At 37.9% G+C, this 20,045-nt stretch overlaps 1 protein-coding gene across 1 annotated transcript in view; it reads right to left on the bottom strand.

The window, feature by feature from the left end:
* The window catches only part of LOC128699483 (neuronal growth regulator 1-like), an 824,012-nt gene extending 805,504 nt beyond the window's left edge, over positions 1-18,508 (bottom strand). The window contains exon 1 of the mRNA XM_070098276.1: positions 17,726-18,508. The gene's annotated coding sequence lies outside the window, so the exon portion shown is untranslated. The remainder of the gene's footprint in view (positions 1-17,725) is intronic.
* Positions 18,509-20,045: the final 1,537 nt, after the last annotated feature.

Here is a 20,045-nt window from a genome sequence, read left to right as displayed (position 1 = left end):
ATTTGTGTGTTGTGTACTAGACTGAGGAACAATCATTGCCATAGAGAATCATCAGTCCAATAATATATCATTTACGGAAAAAAATAGAGGTTAGTAAGCTTGTAATTTCAAGACCCATATTCGTGTCAATATTAACCCTACGAATACAACATTCGCTGACAGTTCTGAACATGAACTGCAACAGGCAAATGCAAAGTTATGAAGATCAGGCAGAAGGGCAAAGACGATTTCAAAGTCAACACAGGATTCGGAATATGCAAAAGCTGGTAACCTCACTCAAGGCGGACCTCTGGGGTGATCACTAGACAGAGAATATCGCCTGAGGCGCACATCAATATCTTAACTTCCGCAGCAAACGACCATCTAGAAAATATAAGACTACCCTCAGCATGTTAATTGAAAGGACACAAGTGCAACTGTGATATTTTTATCGAGCCGTTACAGTTTGATAAAACTCCTGTAGATCGAAAAGTTACCACAGTAAAATGTTATATTAGTTGCACTTGTGTCCTTTTACTTAACATACTGTCTTTAATTCTGCTATTATTACCTGCAGCAACCAAAGTAAGGAGTCATTCACGACACTATATATGGCTCATGTCAGACCCATACTGGAGTATGCAGCGCCAGTATGATACAACACCGGATCAGAGATGTTAAGAAACTGGAGAAAACTCCGAGGTTTTCAACGAGACTGGTCCCGGAGTTAAGGGGGGGTTAGAAAGCTAAACCCGATGACATTAGAGGACAGGAGTATAGGTGATATAACGATATGACAGATACTGGGAGGAATTCATAGGGTGAATAGGGAGAAACTGTTAGAGACGTGGAAACATGAACAACAGGGTTCAGCTGGAAGTTGAAAACACAGAATAGTCAGTTATGTTAGGAAGTATTTTTTCAGTCTTATAGTAGTCAGGAAGCGAAACAATAGCTGCAGTGTAATTGTAAGGACAGAATCCAAAACAGCTTTGGGAAGACGCACGACAAGGCTCTCGATGCCAGAAGACTAAACCCATCAGCAGCGAAGTGGCGGGGCCAGGACCTGAGACTCTCCCTGCACCTAGATATAGATGAGTAGTTGTAGGTGAGCATACGCGCGCGCGCACACAAAGTTACAAGGTGGGATCTGAAGCCATTCAACCCATTCAACTGGTTGAATATTAGAAGCGTTAATAAGCACTGAGAGACAGTTATGCCAAGGCTTAAGTAACTCTTATTTCTCTTCTAAGATATATTTATAAATCATTTTCTATAACCGGATCACCTTTAAATGGCCGGAGGATTCCGAGGACTGTGCTTGTGGGACTATCTCCCAAGCACAGTCATTAGACATAACTAAGCCACTTGTACATGGTAGTAAGACACAGTGAACTCTACATGAGTAAGTCTCCCAAACTCAAACAAGATCCCAGCATTTAATTTGGTTTGCACGTACTCAGTATTATCCTGGGAATTTTTTTTCACAAACGTGATTCGCTGGTTTACATAAAAAAAATAGGGTATATAAATTAACTCTCCCTTGCAAGGCTAGAACTAAAAGGTGATTGAAACATGTAATTAAAACAAACAAGAGAATGGCTTTATTCAGACTTTTAAATGCTGTATACCCATTAAACACGCTGCAATATATTTAAAATTAAACGCTAACTTGTTCATGCAGCCACAAAAAAATGTTACATTTAATTCAAGGTTACATTTATGAAACATTGCTAGAACTAACGGAATATTACATTTAAAAGGATTGTTTCATAACTTTTTAATCTGGATAGAAATATTTTATGATATATAAAAAAATATTTGTTAATATCACGCTTTAGAAACTTAGTAAATCGTTATTACCATGAATATGTAAGATATTATGTCGTAGTCTCAGCAGCAGCAGCAGCAGCACCATCACGCACTCAGTGATAGTCCACCATCCACCCAATCATAAATAATCTCCTTTATCCACACTGTAACCACCATCATCCACACTGTAACCACCATCAACCACACTATAACCACTATCCACACCATAACCACCATCATCCACACTATAACCACCATCATCTACACTATAACCACCATCATCCATACTATAACCACCATTATCCACACTTTCGGCTCGTCTTCGTGATAAAAAAAAATATCTGAAGGATCTGCAACTGTTATGACCAAGGTCACAATGAGATTGATTTATATAGAATGTATATGTATTGCCCACTTAATGTCATACTCGGGGTTTCTTTGATCTTAGCTATATTAAAGATTTTTCTGGTTTATAATATATATATATATATATATATATATATATATATATATATATATATATATATATATATGTATATACATATATATGTATATATATATATATATACATATATCTATAATGTATATATACATATACATATATATATATATATATTATATATATATATATATATATATATATATATATATATATATATATATATGTATATACGTATATATATGTATATACGTATATATATATGTATATACATATATATATATATATACATATATATATATGTATATACATATATATATATGTATATACATATATATATATGTATATACATATATATATATATATGTATATACATATATATGTATATACATATATATATATATGTATATATATGTATATACATATATATATATGTATATACATATATATATATATGCATATACATATACATATATGTATATACATATATACATATATGTATATACATATATATATATGTATATACATATATATATACATGTATATACATATATATATATATACATGTATATACATATATATATACATATATATATATACATATATGTATATACATATATGTATATACATATATATATACATATATGTATATACATATATATATATATGTATATACATATATATATATGTATATATATATATATATGTATATACATATATATATATATATATATGTATATATATATATATGTATATACATATATATATATATGTATATACATATATATGTATATACATATATATATATATATGTATATACGTATATATATGTATATACGTATATATATATATATGTATATACATATATATGTATGTATATACATATATATGTATATACATACATATATATGTATATACATATATATATATATATATATATATATATATATATATATATATATATATATATATATACATATACATATATATATGTATATACATATACATATATATATGTATATACATATATATATATATAATGTATATACATTATATAATATATATATACACATATATATATATATATATATATATATATATATATATATATATATATATATATATATATATATATATATATATATATATATCTTCTTCTTTCAACAAACCGGCCGTATCCCACCGAGGCAGGGTGGCCCAAAAAGAAAAACAAAAGTTTCTCTTTTTAAATTTAGTAACTTAAACATGAGAAGGGGTTACTAGCCCCTTGCTCCCGGCATTTTAGTCACCTCTTACAACACGCATGGCTTACGGAGGAAGAATTCTGTTTCACTTCCCCATGGAGATAAGAGGAAATAAACAAGAACAAGAACTAGAAAGAAAATAGCAGAAAGCCCAGAGGGGTGTGTGTATATATATGCTTGTACATATATGTGTAGTGTGACCAAAGTGTAAGTAGAAGTAGCAAGACGTACCTGAAATCTTGCATGTTTATGAGACAGAAAAACGACACCAGCAATCCTACCATCATGTAAAACAATTACAGGCTTTCGTTTTACACTCACTTGGCAGGACGGTAGTACCTCCCTGGGAGTTTGCTGTCTACCAACCTACTACCTATATATATATATATATATATATATATATATATATATATACACATATATATATATCTTGAGTAATGTGTTAGGTAGGTAGGTAACACCTGGCCAAGGTTTATAACGAGGTATGTCCTTGGTGGTTAGTGGTGGGTATTATTATTATTATAATCAAGGGGGAAGCGCTAAACCCGGAAGATTATACAGCGCCTGGGGGGGGGGATGTGGAAGGCATTCAGGCTTAATTCGGGGAACTGGAGCACAGATCCAATTCCCTAAATCAAGAGCCCCTCACCAACATCAAGGAGCCTTCCTTGAGGGGCAGTGGTGGGTAGTTCAGACCATTCTACCCTCTCCACTTTGACGAGCTGACATCATAAAGGGATTTACTGTGTAAGTTCAGTTCACACTGCTGATTCAGTGAACAGTGTCTTAGCAGACCTACTAGTACTCCAGTACTGTTATCTCTCTTGGTGTCTTAGAGAGTCTAGCTTAGAAACTCCTGAACTGGCTTGAGTTGGGAATTCTGTGGTGAAGTCAGTAGACAGTTATATCCAGATTTTATTATTATTATTATCACACTGGCCGATTCCCACCAAGGCAGGGTGGCCCGAAAAAGAAAAACTTTCACCATCATTCACTCCATCACTGTCTCGCCAGAAGGGTGCTTTACACTACAGTTTTTAAACTGCAACATTAACACCCCTCCTTCAGAGTGCAGGCACTGTACTTCCCATCTCCAGGACTCACGTCCGGCCTGCCGGTTTCCCCGAACCCCTTCATAAATGTTACTTTGCTCACACTCCAACAGCACGTCAAGTATTAAAAACCATTTGTCTCCATTCACTTCTATCAAACACGCTCATGCATACCTGCTGGAAGTCCAAGCCCCTCGCACTCTAAACCTCCTTTACCCCCTCTCTCCAACCTTTCCTAGGCCGACCCCTATCCCGCCTTCCTTCCACTACAGACTGATACACTCTTGAAGTCATTCTGTTTCGCTCCATTCTCTCTACATGTCCGAACCACCTCAACAACCCTTCCTCAGCCCTCTGGACAACAGTTTTGGTAATCCCGCACCTCCTCCTAACTTCCAAACTACGAATTCTCTGCATTATATTCACACCACACATTGCCCTCAGACATGACATCTCCACTGCCTCCAGCCTTCTCCTCGCTGCAACATTCATCACCCATGCTTCACACCCATATAAGAGCGTTGGTAAAACTATACTCTCATACATTCCCCTCTTTGCCTCCAAGGACAAAGTTCTTTGTCTCCACAGACTCCTAAGTGCACCACTCACTCTTTTTCCCTCATCAATTCTATGATTCACCTCATCTTTCATAGACCCATCCGCTGACACGTCCACTCCCAAATATCTGAATACATTCACCTCCTCCATACTCTCTCCCTCGAATCTGATATTCAATCTTTCATCACCTAATCTTTTTGTTATCCTCATAACCTTACTCTTTCCTGTATTCACCTTTAATTTTCTTCTTTTGCACACCCTACCAAATTCATCCACCAATCTCTGCAACTTCTCTTCAGAATCTCCCAAGAGCACAGTGTCATCAGCAAAGAGCAGCTGTGACAACTCCCACTTTGTGTGTGATTCTTTATCTTTTAACTCCACGCCTCTTGTCAAGACCCTCGCATTTACTTCTCTTACAACCCCATCTATAAATATATTAAACAACCACGGTGACATCACACATCCTTGTCTAAGGCCTACTTTTACTGGGAAATAATTTCCCTCTTTCCTACATACTCTAACTTGAGCCTCACTATCCTCGTAAAAACTCTTCACTGCTTTCAGTAACCTACCTCCTACACCATACACTTGCAACATCTGCCACTGTAAACACCTGGTCCACACACCCCCTACCTTTCCTAAAGCCTCCTTGTTCATCTGCTATCCTATTCTCCGTCTTACTCTTAATTCTTTCAATAATAACTCTACCATACACTTTACCAGGTATACTCAGCAGACTTATCCCCCTATAATTTTTGCACTCTCTTTTATCCCCTTTGCCTTTATACAAAGGAACTATGCATGCTCTCTGCCACTCCCTAGGTACCTTACCCTCTTCCATACATTTATTAAATAATTGCACCAACAACTCCAATACTATATCCCCACCTGCTTTTAACATTTCTATCTTTATCCCATCAATCCCGGCTGCCTTACCCCCTTTCATTTTACCTACTGCCTCACGAACTTCCCCCACACTCACAACTGGCTCTTCCTCACTCCTACAAGATGTTATTCCTCCTTGCCCTATACACGAAATCACAGCTTCCCTATCTTCATCAACATTTAACAATTCCTCAAAATATTCCCTCCATCTTCCCAATACCTCTAACTCTCCATTTAATAACTCTCCTCTCCTATTTTTAACTGACAAATCCATTTGTTCTCTAGGCTTTCTTAACTTGTTAATCTCACTCCAAAACTTTTTCTTATTTTCAACAAAATTTGTTGATAACATCTCACCCACTCTCTCATTTGCTCTCTTTTTACATTGCTTCACCACTCTCTTAACCTCTCTCTTTTTCTCCATATACTCTTCCCTCCTTGCATCACTTCTACTTTGTAAAAACTTCTCATATGCTAACTTTTTCTCCCTTACTACTCTCTTTACATCATCATTCCACCAATCACTCCTCTTCCCTCCCGCACCCACTTTCCTGTAACCACAAACTTCTGCTGAACACTCTAACACTACATTTTTAAACCTACCCCATACCTCTTCGACCCCATTGCCTATGCTCTCATTAGCCCATCTATCCTCCAATAGCTGTTTATATCTTACCCTAACTGCCTCCTCTTTTAGTTTATAAACCTTCACCTCTCTCTTCCCTGATGCTTCTATTCTCCTTGTATCCCATCTACCTTTTACTCTCAGTGTAGCTACAACTAGAAAGTGATCTGATATATCTGTGGCCCTTCTATAAACATGTACATCCTGAAGTCTACTCAACAGTCTTTTATCTACCAATACATAATCCAACAAACTACTGTCATTTCGCCCTACATCATATCTTGTATACTTATTTATCCTCTTTTTCTTAAAATATGTATTACCTATAACTAAACCCCTTTCTATACAAAGTTCAATCAAAGGGCTTCCATTATCATTTACACCTGGCACCCCAAACTTACCTACCACACCCTCTCTAAAAGTTTCTCCTACTTTAGCATTCAGGTCCCCTACCACAATTACTCTCTCACTTGGTTCAAAGGCTCCTATACATTCACTTAACATCTCCCAAAATCTCTCTCTCTCCTCTGCATTCCTCTCTTCTCCAGGTGCATACACGCTTATTATGACCCACTTCTCGCATCCAACCTTTACTTTAATCCACATAATTCTTGAATTTACACATTCATATTCTCTTTTCTCCTTCCATAACTGATCATTTAACATTACTGCTACCCCTTCCTTTGCTCTAACTCTCTCAGATACTCCAGATTTAATCCCATTTATTTCCCCCCACTGAAACTCTCCTACCCCCTTCAGCTTTGTTTCGCTTAGGGCCAGGACATCCAACTTCTTTTCATTCATAACATCAGCAATCATCTGTTTCTTGTCATCCGCACTACATCCACGCACATTTAAGCATCCCAGTTTTATAAAGTTTTTCTTCTTCTCTTTTTTTAATAAGTGTCTACAGGAGAAGGGGTTACTAGCCCATTGCTCCCGGCATTTTAGTCGCCTCATACGACACGCATGGCTTACGGAGGAAAGATTCTTTTCCACTTCCCCATGGACAATAGAAGAAATAAAGAAGAACAAGAACTATTTAGAAAAAGGAGAAAAACCTAGATGTATGTATATATATATATGCATGTGCGTGTCTGTGAAGTGTGACCAAAGTGTAAGTAGGAGTAGCAAGATATTCCTGTTATCTAGCGTGTTTATGAGACAGAAAAAGAAACCAGCAATCCTACCATCATGCAAAACAGTTACAGGTTTCTGTTTCACAGTCATCTGGCAGGACGGTAGTACTTCCCTGGGTGGTTGCTGTCTACCAACCTACTACCAGATATCATCGGTATACGATGTGACTACCTGTGTCCTGTGTAGAGGTCCAAGTGATATTGACCTTTCACCAGTGTGTTACTCAGTGAAGGTGTTCCTTCTGGATATATATACTCTCAAGTCATGTGTTACTATTGGGGAAACTGTCTTGTTCCTCTGATTATTTTCAAGTGTAGTGTTCGTATAGACATTGATAACTGAAGGTATTAATTTAGGTTAAGACCCGTACTATTGTATACATACAACTTACTATTTTTATGTGACTGAAATAATCTAAGTAATGTTTAATAGATATTTACGAATATATAAGATAATTATTTAAGCTTTTAATAAAAAAAAGCTGAAAATGCTGAGTAACTTTTATTTGTGCCTTATATTTCTAAGATTTGAAGTTCCTTCTTATTCTTGGAAGTGATTTTGTTACGGAGTGCACTAACTTGGCCAAAGACTAAGATTCGAATCGTAACAGAAACAAAAAAAGTAAACTTCGTGAAAGCTGCAACACGCTCCTTACAAATGAAATGTAACAGTAATTAGAGGTGAACTGCAACACTACGAGTGAACAGTAACACTGCAAGGAAGACAAAACTAAGATGGTGTGTTGAGTCGTCTCTGGAAAGAAGATAATCTTCCAGTGCTCCTGGACAAGAGCCGATGAATGCCATCATTGCCTAATTTTTTTTTCAAGAATGCTAGAAAAAAGGCCAGGATGTTCACCAGTAAAATGGGTTTGTATTGTTATAAATTTGCTTCAAACGCCTAATTTTTTTTTTTTTCCTTTCATGGAACCATTTTTGGCATTTGCAAACACCCTAACATCGCATTCAAGATGGTAAAATTCTTGTAGTTGAGTACTATTGCTTCAAACGCCTAATTTTTTTTTTTTTCCTTTCATGGAACCATTTTTGGCATTTGCAAACACCCTAACATCGCATTCAAGATGGTAAAATTCTTGTAGTTGAGTACTATTGACATGTTACAAAAAGTTTTTTTTTATTTAAAATAGATTTCTATCATGAACTACAAATATTAAGTAGCTTTAAAAATGGTTGAAATAAGAACAAACATTGGACTAGGTGTTTCGTGAAGTTTTTTTTCCATTAAAGAAATGTAAAGTCGGTTTTGGAGAGAAAAAATTAAAGGGATTATGTCCTACATGAAAAACTTAAAGGCAGTTTAAACGAAAGTACAGATTAAAACGTCGAATGCTGTGTAAGTGTTTCTTAACAGCCGTTCACTTATTTTGATCTTCCATGAGAGTGATGATAAAGGAACTGTTACATCCCTCAGTAACTCAAAAGTGGCGACTGCTTGTGCATGATATACCAGCAGTAAAACTGCGCATCTCATTTGACCACATAATTCTTGAGCTTGGCTGTTGCATGCTATAACTTTCAGCCATGTTGGAGGGGATACAGGCCCAGAATTGAAGGAAAGTGCAGAGCAAATATTTATTTCCGGAGTGTACAAAGGCGGCATGTGGTGTTCGTTGCTTTCTAAAAAGTGCCTTAATTATGGGTACGTTGACGTTAAAGATGGAATAACAAGTTGTCAGTCGCCGGTTTTTGATTGCTAGTGCTGCTCTTAATTCTGAAAGATTTCAAAACATAATTGATTATTCTGAGTAACAGCCTGTGATCCTTGAAGAGTTCCGAGACAGGCTGTCCCAGCATCAATATCAGCTCAAGAAGCAGCTCCTTTTCCTGACGATGGTTCCAGTTTATGAGAAATTTCTCCATGGAACACGAGTCAAAGATTTACAACTCAGCATGCCTACAATGCCACTGAAGGATGCTACCGATATTTCTACTTTTCAACCCTGATATTTTTTCCATCGTAATGCAAGAGTGTCCTTCAAAGGCATCGAGGTCTTAATGCAAAAAAAATTGCCATGCTTCGTTTTCAGACCAATTTACTTGCAATGCACCAATGTAGAGTAGCATGTCTATCAGATGTGCTGATGATACACCCAGGTTTTTAATATACTCTTCAGTATGCCAACGTAATCAAAATTGTATCCGCAGGAAGTGGCGGTGAATCAAGGGATCAAATACATTTTGTAGGTGGCAACGGGACGGTCAGAGCGAGTTTTTGGCTAGATTTCCAAACCACTCTGGGCATCACCCAAGTTTTCTAGATTTGCAGAACACATCTATTTAATTTCTAATGAGAGCCCCGGAAACTTTCCATCTTCTAGAAAACATCACTGTACGGCTGCTTAACCTGACACAAAACTAGAGGAAAAGGTATATATCTTTCGATCGGTGCCCTGGCACTGATTCACTTTGTTACACAGAATCTCGGACTCTTAACATCTGAATTATTGTATGACAGGCATCGTCATCTGTGTTTTGTGGATTAGCAATTTCAGTCCAAAGTTCCCAGTTAACTCGTGCTCCAGAGCAAGGTTTTCCGCCCATTTGGAGTGAATATATTGATACTATAACTACTAAGTCAACCATTACAACATCACCATAGTGTTAATTTCTGGGCTTCGTAAAATTCTTCAGTAGTGAGCAGTATACCTAACAGCAGATGTGTTAATTCTGTTATCCTCATAAATACCGTGATGCCAAACCGTGCATTCAAAAGGCCGGATCCTTTGATTCAAACTTCTCTTCAAATCCTAAAATTTTCTGGTTGTTTTTGGTAAATCATTGGATACCCTGAGACAAGATCACCAATTTCAGCGAGATATCACTGAGGAACAAAAAAAGTTAATGAGGAGTGTGACACTTGCTGTGGATGAATTGTCCAAAGTCAAACAATTGATTGTTGCAATGAGGCAGCATAAAAATTAATCTTATCATTTGCTAAACAAAAAATGATCTTCAACTTTGTTTTAGAAAGTCACTGACAGACTTTCACAACCATCTAAACAGCCTCAAAATAGAAATCACCAAAACACTCAATTAGTTTCCCCTAACAGACATTTACGTGACATAGTGCCATCATTACTCATGTACAGCTCACGCAATGTCCACTGTTTTCGACGTCTGATATTGATTATTTTGTATGTCAATTACATTAACCAGAGCAGAAGCCTTTTCAGTACATTCATATTCTGAAAGCTTTTGCTGCTTAATCAACAGCTTGCAGAATGTGTCATGAATCTCTATACATTACTGCATGCAAATCAAATGCTGCACATTCAGGTTTAACTTGTTCGGATTGAACCCAGTTGGAATTCCTCTCTTTACACACGTGGTTTATCAGCAGGTAACAGTATTCACCATAAAAGATACAGTATTACTAAATAGTCAGATGCTGTCAGCTGGGATCGACAGAATCTCTGCATTGTTGGCTGACTACTGAATCTAGAGCTTCATCTTTGTCTTTCTCATCAGACGTTGTAAATGATGAGCAGATGTACAAGTTCAAATAAAACTTACGACGAAACAGAAGATAACCAGATTCACTGGGGAGTTTTTGTACAAGTTTAAGTGATGAGAGTGTTCTCTTGTCATATTTCGTTAGTACTCTAAACTCATTGTTTGGAACACTGAGTTTCCCTGGCGGCTGCAAGGTAACGTGTAGCTATATCAGTAATAATGGTAGAATTACCGATAATATGTTAGGTAAATGGACACAGATGCAACTAATGTAACAAATATCTACAGTTCGGGACATTTATTATAGGAAACGTTTCGCCAAGACTGGCTTTCTCAGTTCTGAAAGTCATTCGTGGTGAAACGTTTCCTATAACTAATGTAACATTTTAATGTTGCAATATTTCGCTCTCCAGGAGCTTTGTCAATCCGTTAGAGAATGAGAGGTAATAAGATTTTACCACAATAAAGGGTAGCTCCATATCCTTAGATAAATAGCCATTCATCAACATCAAGGTACTCTGTCCTTGATGTTGATGAATGGCTATCTGAAGTAAGACCCAGACTCACTTCACACTCAAACTGGAACTACATAAAAAGCAAAATGATGCAATGACATGGAATCGTGTGGTTCCTTTACGGAAAGGAGTGGAGGTTAGATCATCCGTCCGCATACCGTGGTCTGGTCTTCGACAAGACAGGCAGTGTTTGCTTCAAACCGTTTGCTAGAACTGCGTATTTTAATGCTTCAGTATGAACACTGACTAACGAGTTGCCATAACAGTGACGAGTGCCAACGACATCATCGTTACGACGCTAAACTCATACGGGTCCAACAGCACCTGGGCAATAAAAGACTCTCATACTTAACCCGAAGAAGAGGTAGTTCCAATTCTTCGAATCGAGACCCTTTTACAAAAATACTATAGGCGGAATTCCCAAAGAGATGTTAGCATTATCACATCGTAATCATAGTCAGAAAGAAGCGCTAAGCTTGCAGGTAATATAGCTCTTGGAAAAAGAGATAATCAGGAATGATTCAGGAGGAAAAGGAAGCTCTAATTTCTCGTATCAAGAGGTGGTTACCAGAATCAGGGCGTCATCTTTGAAGAAGAGGAACGACACTGAGATGTTACGAGTGTCCTGCTATACTTATATTTATTTTTTTATTAACACACTGGCCGATTCCCACAAAGGCAGGGTGGCCCGAAAAAGAAAAACTTTCACCATCATTCACTCCATCACTGTCTTGCCAGAAGGGTGTTTTACACTACAGTTTTTAAACTGCAACATTAACACCCCTCCTTCAGAGTGCAGGCACTGTACTTCCCATCTCCAGGACTCAAGTCCGGCATGCCGGTTTCCCTGAACCCCTTCATAAATGTTACTTTGCTCACACTCCAACAGCACGTCAAGTATTAAAAACCATTTGTCTCCATTCACTCCTATCAAACACGTTCACGCATGCCTGCTGGAAGTCCAAGCCCCTCGCACACAAAACCTCCTTTACCCCCTCCCTCCAACCTTTCCTAGGCCGACCCCTACCCCGCCTTCCTTCCACTACAGACTGATACACTCTTGAAGTCATTCTGTTTCGCTCCATTCTCTCTACATGTCCGAACCACCTCAACCCTTCCTCAGCCCTCTGGACAACAGTTTTGGTAATCCCGCACCTCCTACTAACTTCCAAACTACGAATTCTCTGCATTATATTCACGCCACACATTGCCCTCAGACATGACATCTCCACTGCCTCCAGCCTTTTCCTCGCTGCAACATTCATCACCCATGCTTCACACCCATATAAGAGCGTTGGTAAAACTATACTCTCATACATTCCCCTCTTTGCCTCCAAGTACAAAGTTCTTTGTCTCCACATACTCCTAAGTGCACCACTCACCCTTTTCCCCTCATCAATTCTATGATTCTCCTCATCTTTCATAGACCCATCAGCTGACACGTCCACTCCCAAATATCTGAATACATTCACCTCCTCCATACTCTCTGCCTCCAATCTGATATCCAATCTATCACCTAATCTTTTTATCCTCAAAACCTTACTCTTTCCTGTATTCACTTTTAATTTTCTTCTTTTGCACACCCTACCAAATTCATCCACCAATCTCTGCAACTTCTCTTCAGAATCTCCCAAGAGCACAGTGTCATCAGCAAAGAGCAATTGTGACAACTCCCACTTTGTGTGATTCTTTATCTTTTAACTCCACGCCTCTTGCCAAGACCCTTATATTTGTAGGGAATCTAAATCGGAAGGGATCATATAACACCTGGAGAAAGTGAAGTAGTCAAATTTGATTTAAGGAAGAATAGCTCCAATTCACTGAATCACGAGACCTTTATAAGTCTGAAATAACGAAAATTACAGATTGGCTGAGGCAAGTTAGTTAAGTTGTAACAAATTTTGACAAAAGGAAAAAGTTACCCCATTAGTTACCCTGAAGAAAAAAAAAGGAAGAGATGGTCGGTTCTTAATTAAAAGCAGTGAATTATTATTATAATTAAGGGGGAAGCGCTAAATCCGTAGGATTATACAGCGCCTGTGGGGGGAATGGAAGGTATTCAGGCTAAATTCAGGGAACTGGAGCACAGATCCAGTTCCCTAGATCAAGAGCCCCTCACCAGTGTCAAGGAACTTTCCTTGAGGGGTAAAGCCAGTGAAGCCTCAGCACCATGGTGAGGCGAGTCGAAGACTATTATGTTTTGACGATTTTCTCTCCTTTTAAAAGAAGAAGAAAGACTTACTCAAACTAAGCCACAGAATATGCAGCTGCTTCAGACTTTACCAAAACTCAGAAGCATGTTGAAATACCCAAGTCTGCAGAGGAATCTTCATAACCAAATCACGTAAATTATCTAGTGTTATTCAGAGTAAAGACCAGTCCTGGGTGAAACCTCGCAATAAAAGGTGTCTGTAAATATATTGGATTTTTAAAGACATGTCGCTTTGCATCATCGTTTATGCAGTTTATAAGTCACTTAAATACAACCAGCAGCTCCCACTAATAATCTTAAATCATGCATCATATTTCCAGAGAAAATTTTTTACTTCCAGAGCTTAGGGACTCAAAATTGTCAGCAGTGTCATCATAATTTCTATTTACTAATAGCATTTTGCGAGGTAAAGCCACATTAAAATAAAATCAGTAATTCATTTTATAATTATTTTATTTTTTCCGTAAGTGATTTAACTGTTTCGGTAGTTTGTGCAGCTAGAGAAGTGTCTCGCAGCCTCCCCTCTCTCATTCCACACAAAGGGAATATTTGATCTCAAGTTTCAAAACATACAAGAGACACATTATTATTATTATAATCAGAAAGAAGCGCTAAGCCACAAGGGCTATACAGCACAAGAGACACAAGTCAACCACAACTCTCTCTTCCCTATCCTCTCCGCTCTTCCCAAAAGGCACAACACCATCAAGTGATCGACGACCTTAATTAAGAGCTAGCCTAACATCTGTAACTTAATACCATCAAAACGCCTTCGGAACATAGCCTTTTGAAGGTGTTAAGTTGCAGCTTCAACGGGCTCAGGAGCTGGAACTTCAAGCTAGGCAAATACACGAGTAATTAGACTACACTAATCTATGCAAGAGCAGAGTTAAGAACTTTTATTTCTTCACTGAGTACATGGCAAGGCGGTGTACTTCTTACATCAAGAAAGTTAGCAAACCTTCAGGAAATACAAGTGTTTTACGACAGATGTGATGGAAGACAGCATAAAGATATTTACATATATATACAAAAGATTTATTTAATTATTTGCTTAATTTTAAAAGCCTGAATAAACTCAGCTTACTGAGATGTATAAAATTTCTTCTTAAACCAATGATAAAACAATTTCTCTGTGCTCCGGAAGGATTAGTATGCTACCATTTTTTTTTTCGTAAAATTGGCAGATTGACGAAGATCTTGTAGTCGATGTTTGATATATATAACACAGAAACCAGCGTCACAGTACACAAGGTAAAATTAAAAAATGTGCACAGATTCAAGAAAACCAATACGAACTTTTGAGTAAATACGATACGTCAGTGATGCCAGTTTGAAGCCATTCAGAAATGTAGTGATCTAAAGAAAAACAACACGCCCTAGTGTTGTCTAATAACACGATTGCAAAACACGAAATGGGTGGGGTTTGAACCCACGGCGAGTTAGTCCTGGCCTGGAATTTTAAGACTCGCTTGCCATGGGTTCAGTCCCCACCAGTTCCGTGACTGGTTTAAATGTACGGAAATCAATGTCAGAATTGGATTCATAAACTGGTAAACTACTAATTACTTGGGTTAGTCACTGTGTGAACCTTTCCCTAAGTAAGCTATATCGGTGATAAAATTTTGAAGCCGATCAGAAGCGACTGTCTCATGAAATCGGATGGATACTTTGTCGTGTAGAAAAATCGGATGAGTGAAAAATGACAACCGCTGTAGTTATATCATATAACAGTAATTCCCATTATACCAACTTTTCGCAAGAATTGAGCCTTCTGTTTCTGCTACGAAGAAACCCTATGTTCAAAGTTGATAAATGAGACACTTGTTCAACATTTGGGTATCTTCATTCTGGAAACGTACGATGTACAGAGAAGAAAGGTGGAAGATGATGAGTTTGAAGTAATTAGTCCCTCAGGCTGGAGTCTATATGTTCAGTCCATTAATTTTGATTCCAGGCTGCGGGACTGATTACCTCAAACTCGTCATCTTCCACCTTTCTTCTCTGTATATCATACGTTTCCAGAATGAAGATATCCCCAATGATTCACAAGTATTTCACTTATCCACTTTCATCATGGGGTCTTAAAATGACTTTCACCTGATCGAAATTACCAGTGGGAGATATTATACACAAAGGCTACAAAATGCTTTATTAATACACGCCAATGTGGCAGACGTTTACCCTGTCGTGGGAGTTGGGCAGATTATTATTATTATTATAATCAAGGGGGAAGCGCTAAACCCAGAGGATTATACAGCGCCTGGGGGGGATGTGGAAGGCATTCAGGCTTAATTTGGGGAACTGGAGCACGGATCCAATTCCCTAAACCAAGAGCCCCTCACCAACATCAAGGAACCTTCCTTGAGGGGGGGAGTTGGGCAGAGCAACCACCGATTTAAGAAAAACAAAAGCTAGGGGTGCACTGAAAGCTTTCATTTTGACAACGTTACAAAGAGCAAAGCTGTCATTACCTTGCTGAGCTACTGGTTGCATTACATGTCTGGCGGATACTGATGAACGTATGTGAGCACCAGCTAAAATCCTATATCTTTATTCACTACAAGTACTTGTGCATGGTATACAGGGCTAGCTGACAACAATGACATACTACTATATAGAAAGCCGCTTGTTATGCTGAGCATTTCGGGAAAATTAGGTCAGTTTTCTCCCAGGATGTCGACTAACACCCAGGTACTCATTTTACTGATGGGTGAAAATAGAAAACCGGTGCAAGGAAACACGTCCAATGTTTCCAACCCCTTGCCGGGAATCGAAACCGGACCCCTCACCGTGTGAAGCGAGAGCTTTTACCACCAGGCCACGAGGCTTATACTCTCACGTCCCTCATGTCAATCACGTCCTCCATCCTCTTGCCTTTTGCTTCATAGATCTAATTTATACTATGTGTAAATGTATGTGCATTTATACTATGTATAAATATATGTGCATTTATACTATGTGTAAATGTATGTGCATTTATGCTATGTATAAATGTATGTGCATTTATGCTATGTATAAATGTATGTGCATTTATGCTATGTATAAATGTATATGCATTTATATTATAAATGTACATACATGAATAATGTAATTTCCTCCTCGTTACTCTTGTCTTCAAGGAAATTTAAATAAAAACTGAAAAAACCAGTTATGAAAAAAGTCATAAAAAGAAACGCAAAACCAAAGGACAAAAAAAAATAGAGGAAAAAAATGTATTTGGGAAAAAGAGTAACTAGGCATTTTAAACGCAAAGAATAAACATAGACGTTAGTTAGGGTTAGGAACTGTCGACAGTACGAAACTCATTGAGTTTTATGGAGAAGCTCTAAATCTTACGAGATTACATTCGTGGAAGAGGGAGATAAGTCCAGTCTCTTGGATCAAGAGCCCATTGCCAGCACCAATGGGATTTTCTTAAAATGTCGACTGTACGATGCCCATTTAGATTACAATCATACGAATGAGATTATCATCTGGATGAGCCAAATCTGTAGGGGTAATACATCGCTTGGAGGATGGGAGGTGATCTGGTTTGATTCATGTAACAGGAGTGTTCTTGCAACTTCTTAGTTCAAACCTAATTATTTTGCATTTCACAGAATTCCATGCAATGCGTATTATAATCAAGGGGGAAGCGCTAAACCCATAACATTATATAGCGCCTGTGGGAGGGATGTGGAAGGTATTCAAGATTAATTCAGAGAACCGAAGCACAGATCCAATTCCCTAGATCAAGAGCCCCTCACCAGCTTCAAAGGACCTTCCTTGATGGATATGCAACTTACCAAGTCATGTTCTGCACACTAAATACTTGCACTTGCTGGGGGTGACACGCACTTGCTGGGTGACACTTGCTGGGGGTGACACGCACTTGCCGGGGTTAGGTAGCACACATGTTATGATGAAGCATGTAAGACTATATCAACTTTTAATATCTTTAAAAAATTCACTAGACGAAAAAAATTCTTTATCTTTTCTAAATCTCTAGACTAATCAAAGTATAATTGCTGTGTAAATACACTCAAAACTTCTTCCAGTTAACACTTGTCAACTAGTTTAATAATCCACAACAAATCGTGTAGTCGTTAGAAAAGTCGTCCATCATTGCAAATTTCCTCTGACGATAAAAAGTCGGTCGTAACTCCAGCGATAACATGAGAGGTGTTTGCTAATCCCACGTTAAATGTTAATTGGCACACGATGTGATAACGACAGCGCAGAGTTATTAGGTTGTTACACAGCGTGTATGAGAAATCCAAGTCGAATGCTTTGAACAAGATGCATAAATTTGGTCTGGTGAAATGGGTGAATAAATGGCCCAGGTGAAAGTAGGGTCGTTAGTCGTCGTTTATGTTAAAAGGCTTATTAACTGCACGTGAGTCATTAATTTCTATAATTCACCTCCACACTAATAACAAGACTATGTTAACCCCTGATATTAGGACTAAAGTATATTCTTAGTGTATATGCACTGATATATGTATATATATATATAAATACACTCTGGGTGTATATACCTTGCCAGTCGTGAAACGATACACACACCCGCCGCTGGAGTGGGAGCAGCACTGGCCTCCCCGCTCCGCCGCGCCCACACTCAACCTCACACGTTTTCTGTTGCCAAGTATGACTTGTTCAGTGTGCTAGCTGCTTGGTTTGTTATATTGAGTGTCTTTCGACTCCACGAGGTTCATTAAGGCTGCATGTCACCTGTTCAACATTAATCAAAAATACTTTAGTTAATCAGGCTCCCGGGAAGTTGTAGGTAGCAGCAATAAATGTCTCATTAGTAGTTTTTCTGCCCCTTTTTTATAAGACAGTAAACTCTGTGGATATTCACGAAGAGGAATACTTTTCACAGTATTATACCCTTAGTTTATTGTTAGTGTGTTTCGATTTAAGGCGCAGTTGCTACACGTGGGTCATTATGTATCTCTTTAAAGGGAATACCTGCAGAGGTTCTCGGATATTAATTTCCGCCAAGATTTCTGTGCAATAACTAGAGAGCCTCTATTATAACCACATTGGACCTTTTAATGCTCTTGAATCCCACATAAAGGAAGGTTCGGGTTACATTACGATAATGGTACAGAACATCGACAAGTTGATGAATAAGAAACATCTGCAACACCATTATATCTTTATGAAGACTTTCCACTAACCTGAGTTTTTGCGATTCAGGTATAGAGAATAAATACTGGAGATAACAGAACATGAGATAATCAGTATATCGAGTTTTGATAGTTCAGCACCTTAGTTTAATCAGTGTGAAGGAGAGGGTGGAGGAGGACACACCCTAACTTTCTAGTATGTCACTGAGCCCTTTAGCGAGGATCTGCAAGCATAAAATTATCCAGATTTTACATTACGGCAGCTAAGGCCTGGAATTAACAAGTTTTTTCTAAAGTAATAAACGCAACATAATTATATGTTGTTCATATATGCACTCAAAAAAAAACACTAAATGGTAATACACAAAGGATCTTGCTCCTGGGGGATTTCAACTTAAGGCACCTAAAATGGAGGCATATAGCAAATAATATTGTTGCAGTAATAACACCAGGAGGCAGCTCTGATGAAAACTCACACTCACTCGAGCTTTTAAATCTCTGCAGAAAATTCAATTTAAACCAGCAAATAATAGAGCCTACTAGACTGGAGAATACACTAGACCTCATCTTCACTAACAATGATGATCTGATAAGAAATGTCACCATATCAAAAACAATATACTCAGATCACAGCATAATTGAGGTTCAGACATGTATGCGCGGAGCCCCAGACCGACATAATGAGATTAGTCATGAGGGAGCATTCACCAAATTCAACTTCAATAACAAAAACATAAAGTGGGACCAAGTAAACCAAGTCCTAACCGATATAAGCTGCGAAGATATACTAAGCAACACAGACCCCAACTTATGCCTAGAACAGATTAACTTGGTGGCACTCGATGTATGCACAAGGCTTATTCCTCTAAGAAAAAAGAGGAGTAGATGTAAAATAGAAAGAGACAGGCGCTCTCTTTACAGGCGACGGAAAAGAATAACAGAGCGGCTAAAAGAGGTCAATATATCTGAAATGCGTAGGGAGACACTGGTCCGA

This window comes from Cherax quadricarinatus, chromosome 61 (genome assembly GCF_038502225.1).
Source record: "Cherax quadricarinatus isolate ZL_2023a chromosome 61, ASM3850222v1, whole genome shotgun sequence".
Lineage (NCBI taxonomy): Eukaryota > Metazoa > Arthropoda > Malacostraca > Decapoda > Parastacidae > Cherax > Cherax quadricarinatus.
Note: the sequence above shows the minus strand (reverse complement) of the source record. Positions and strands in the feature narration are given on the sequence as shown.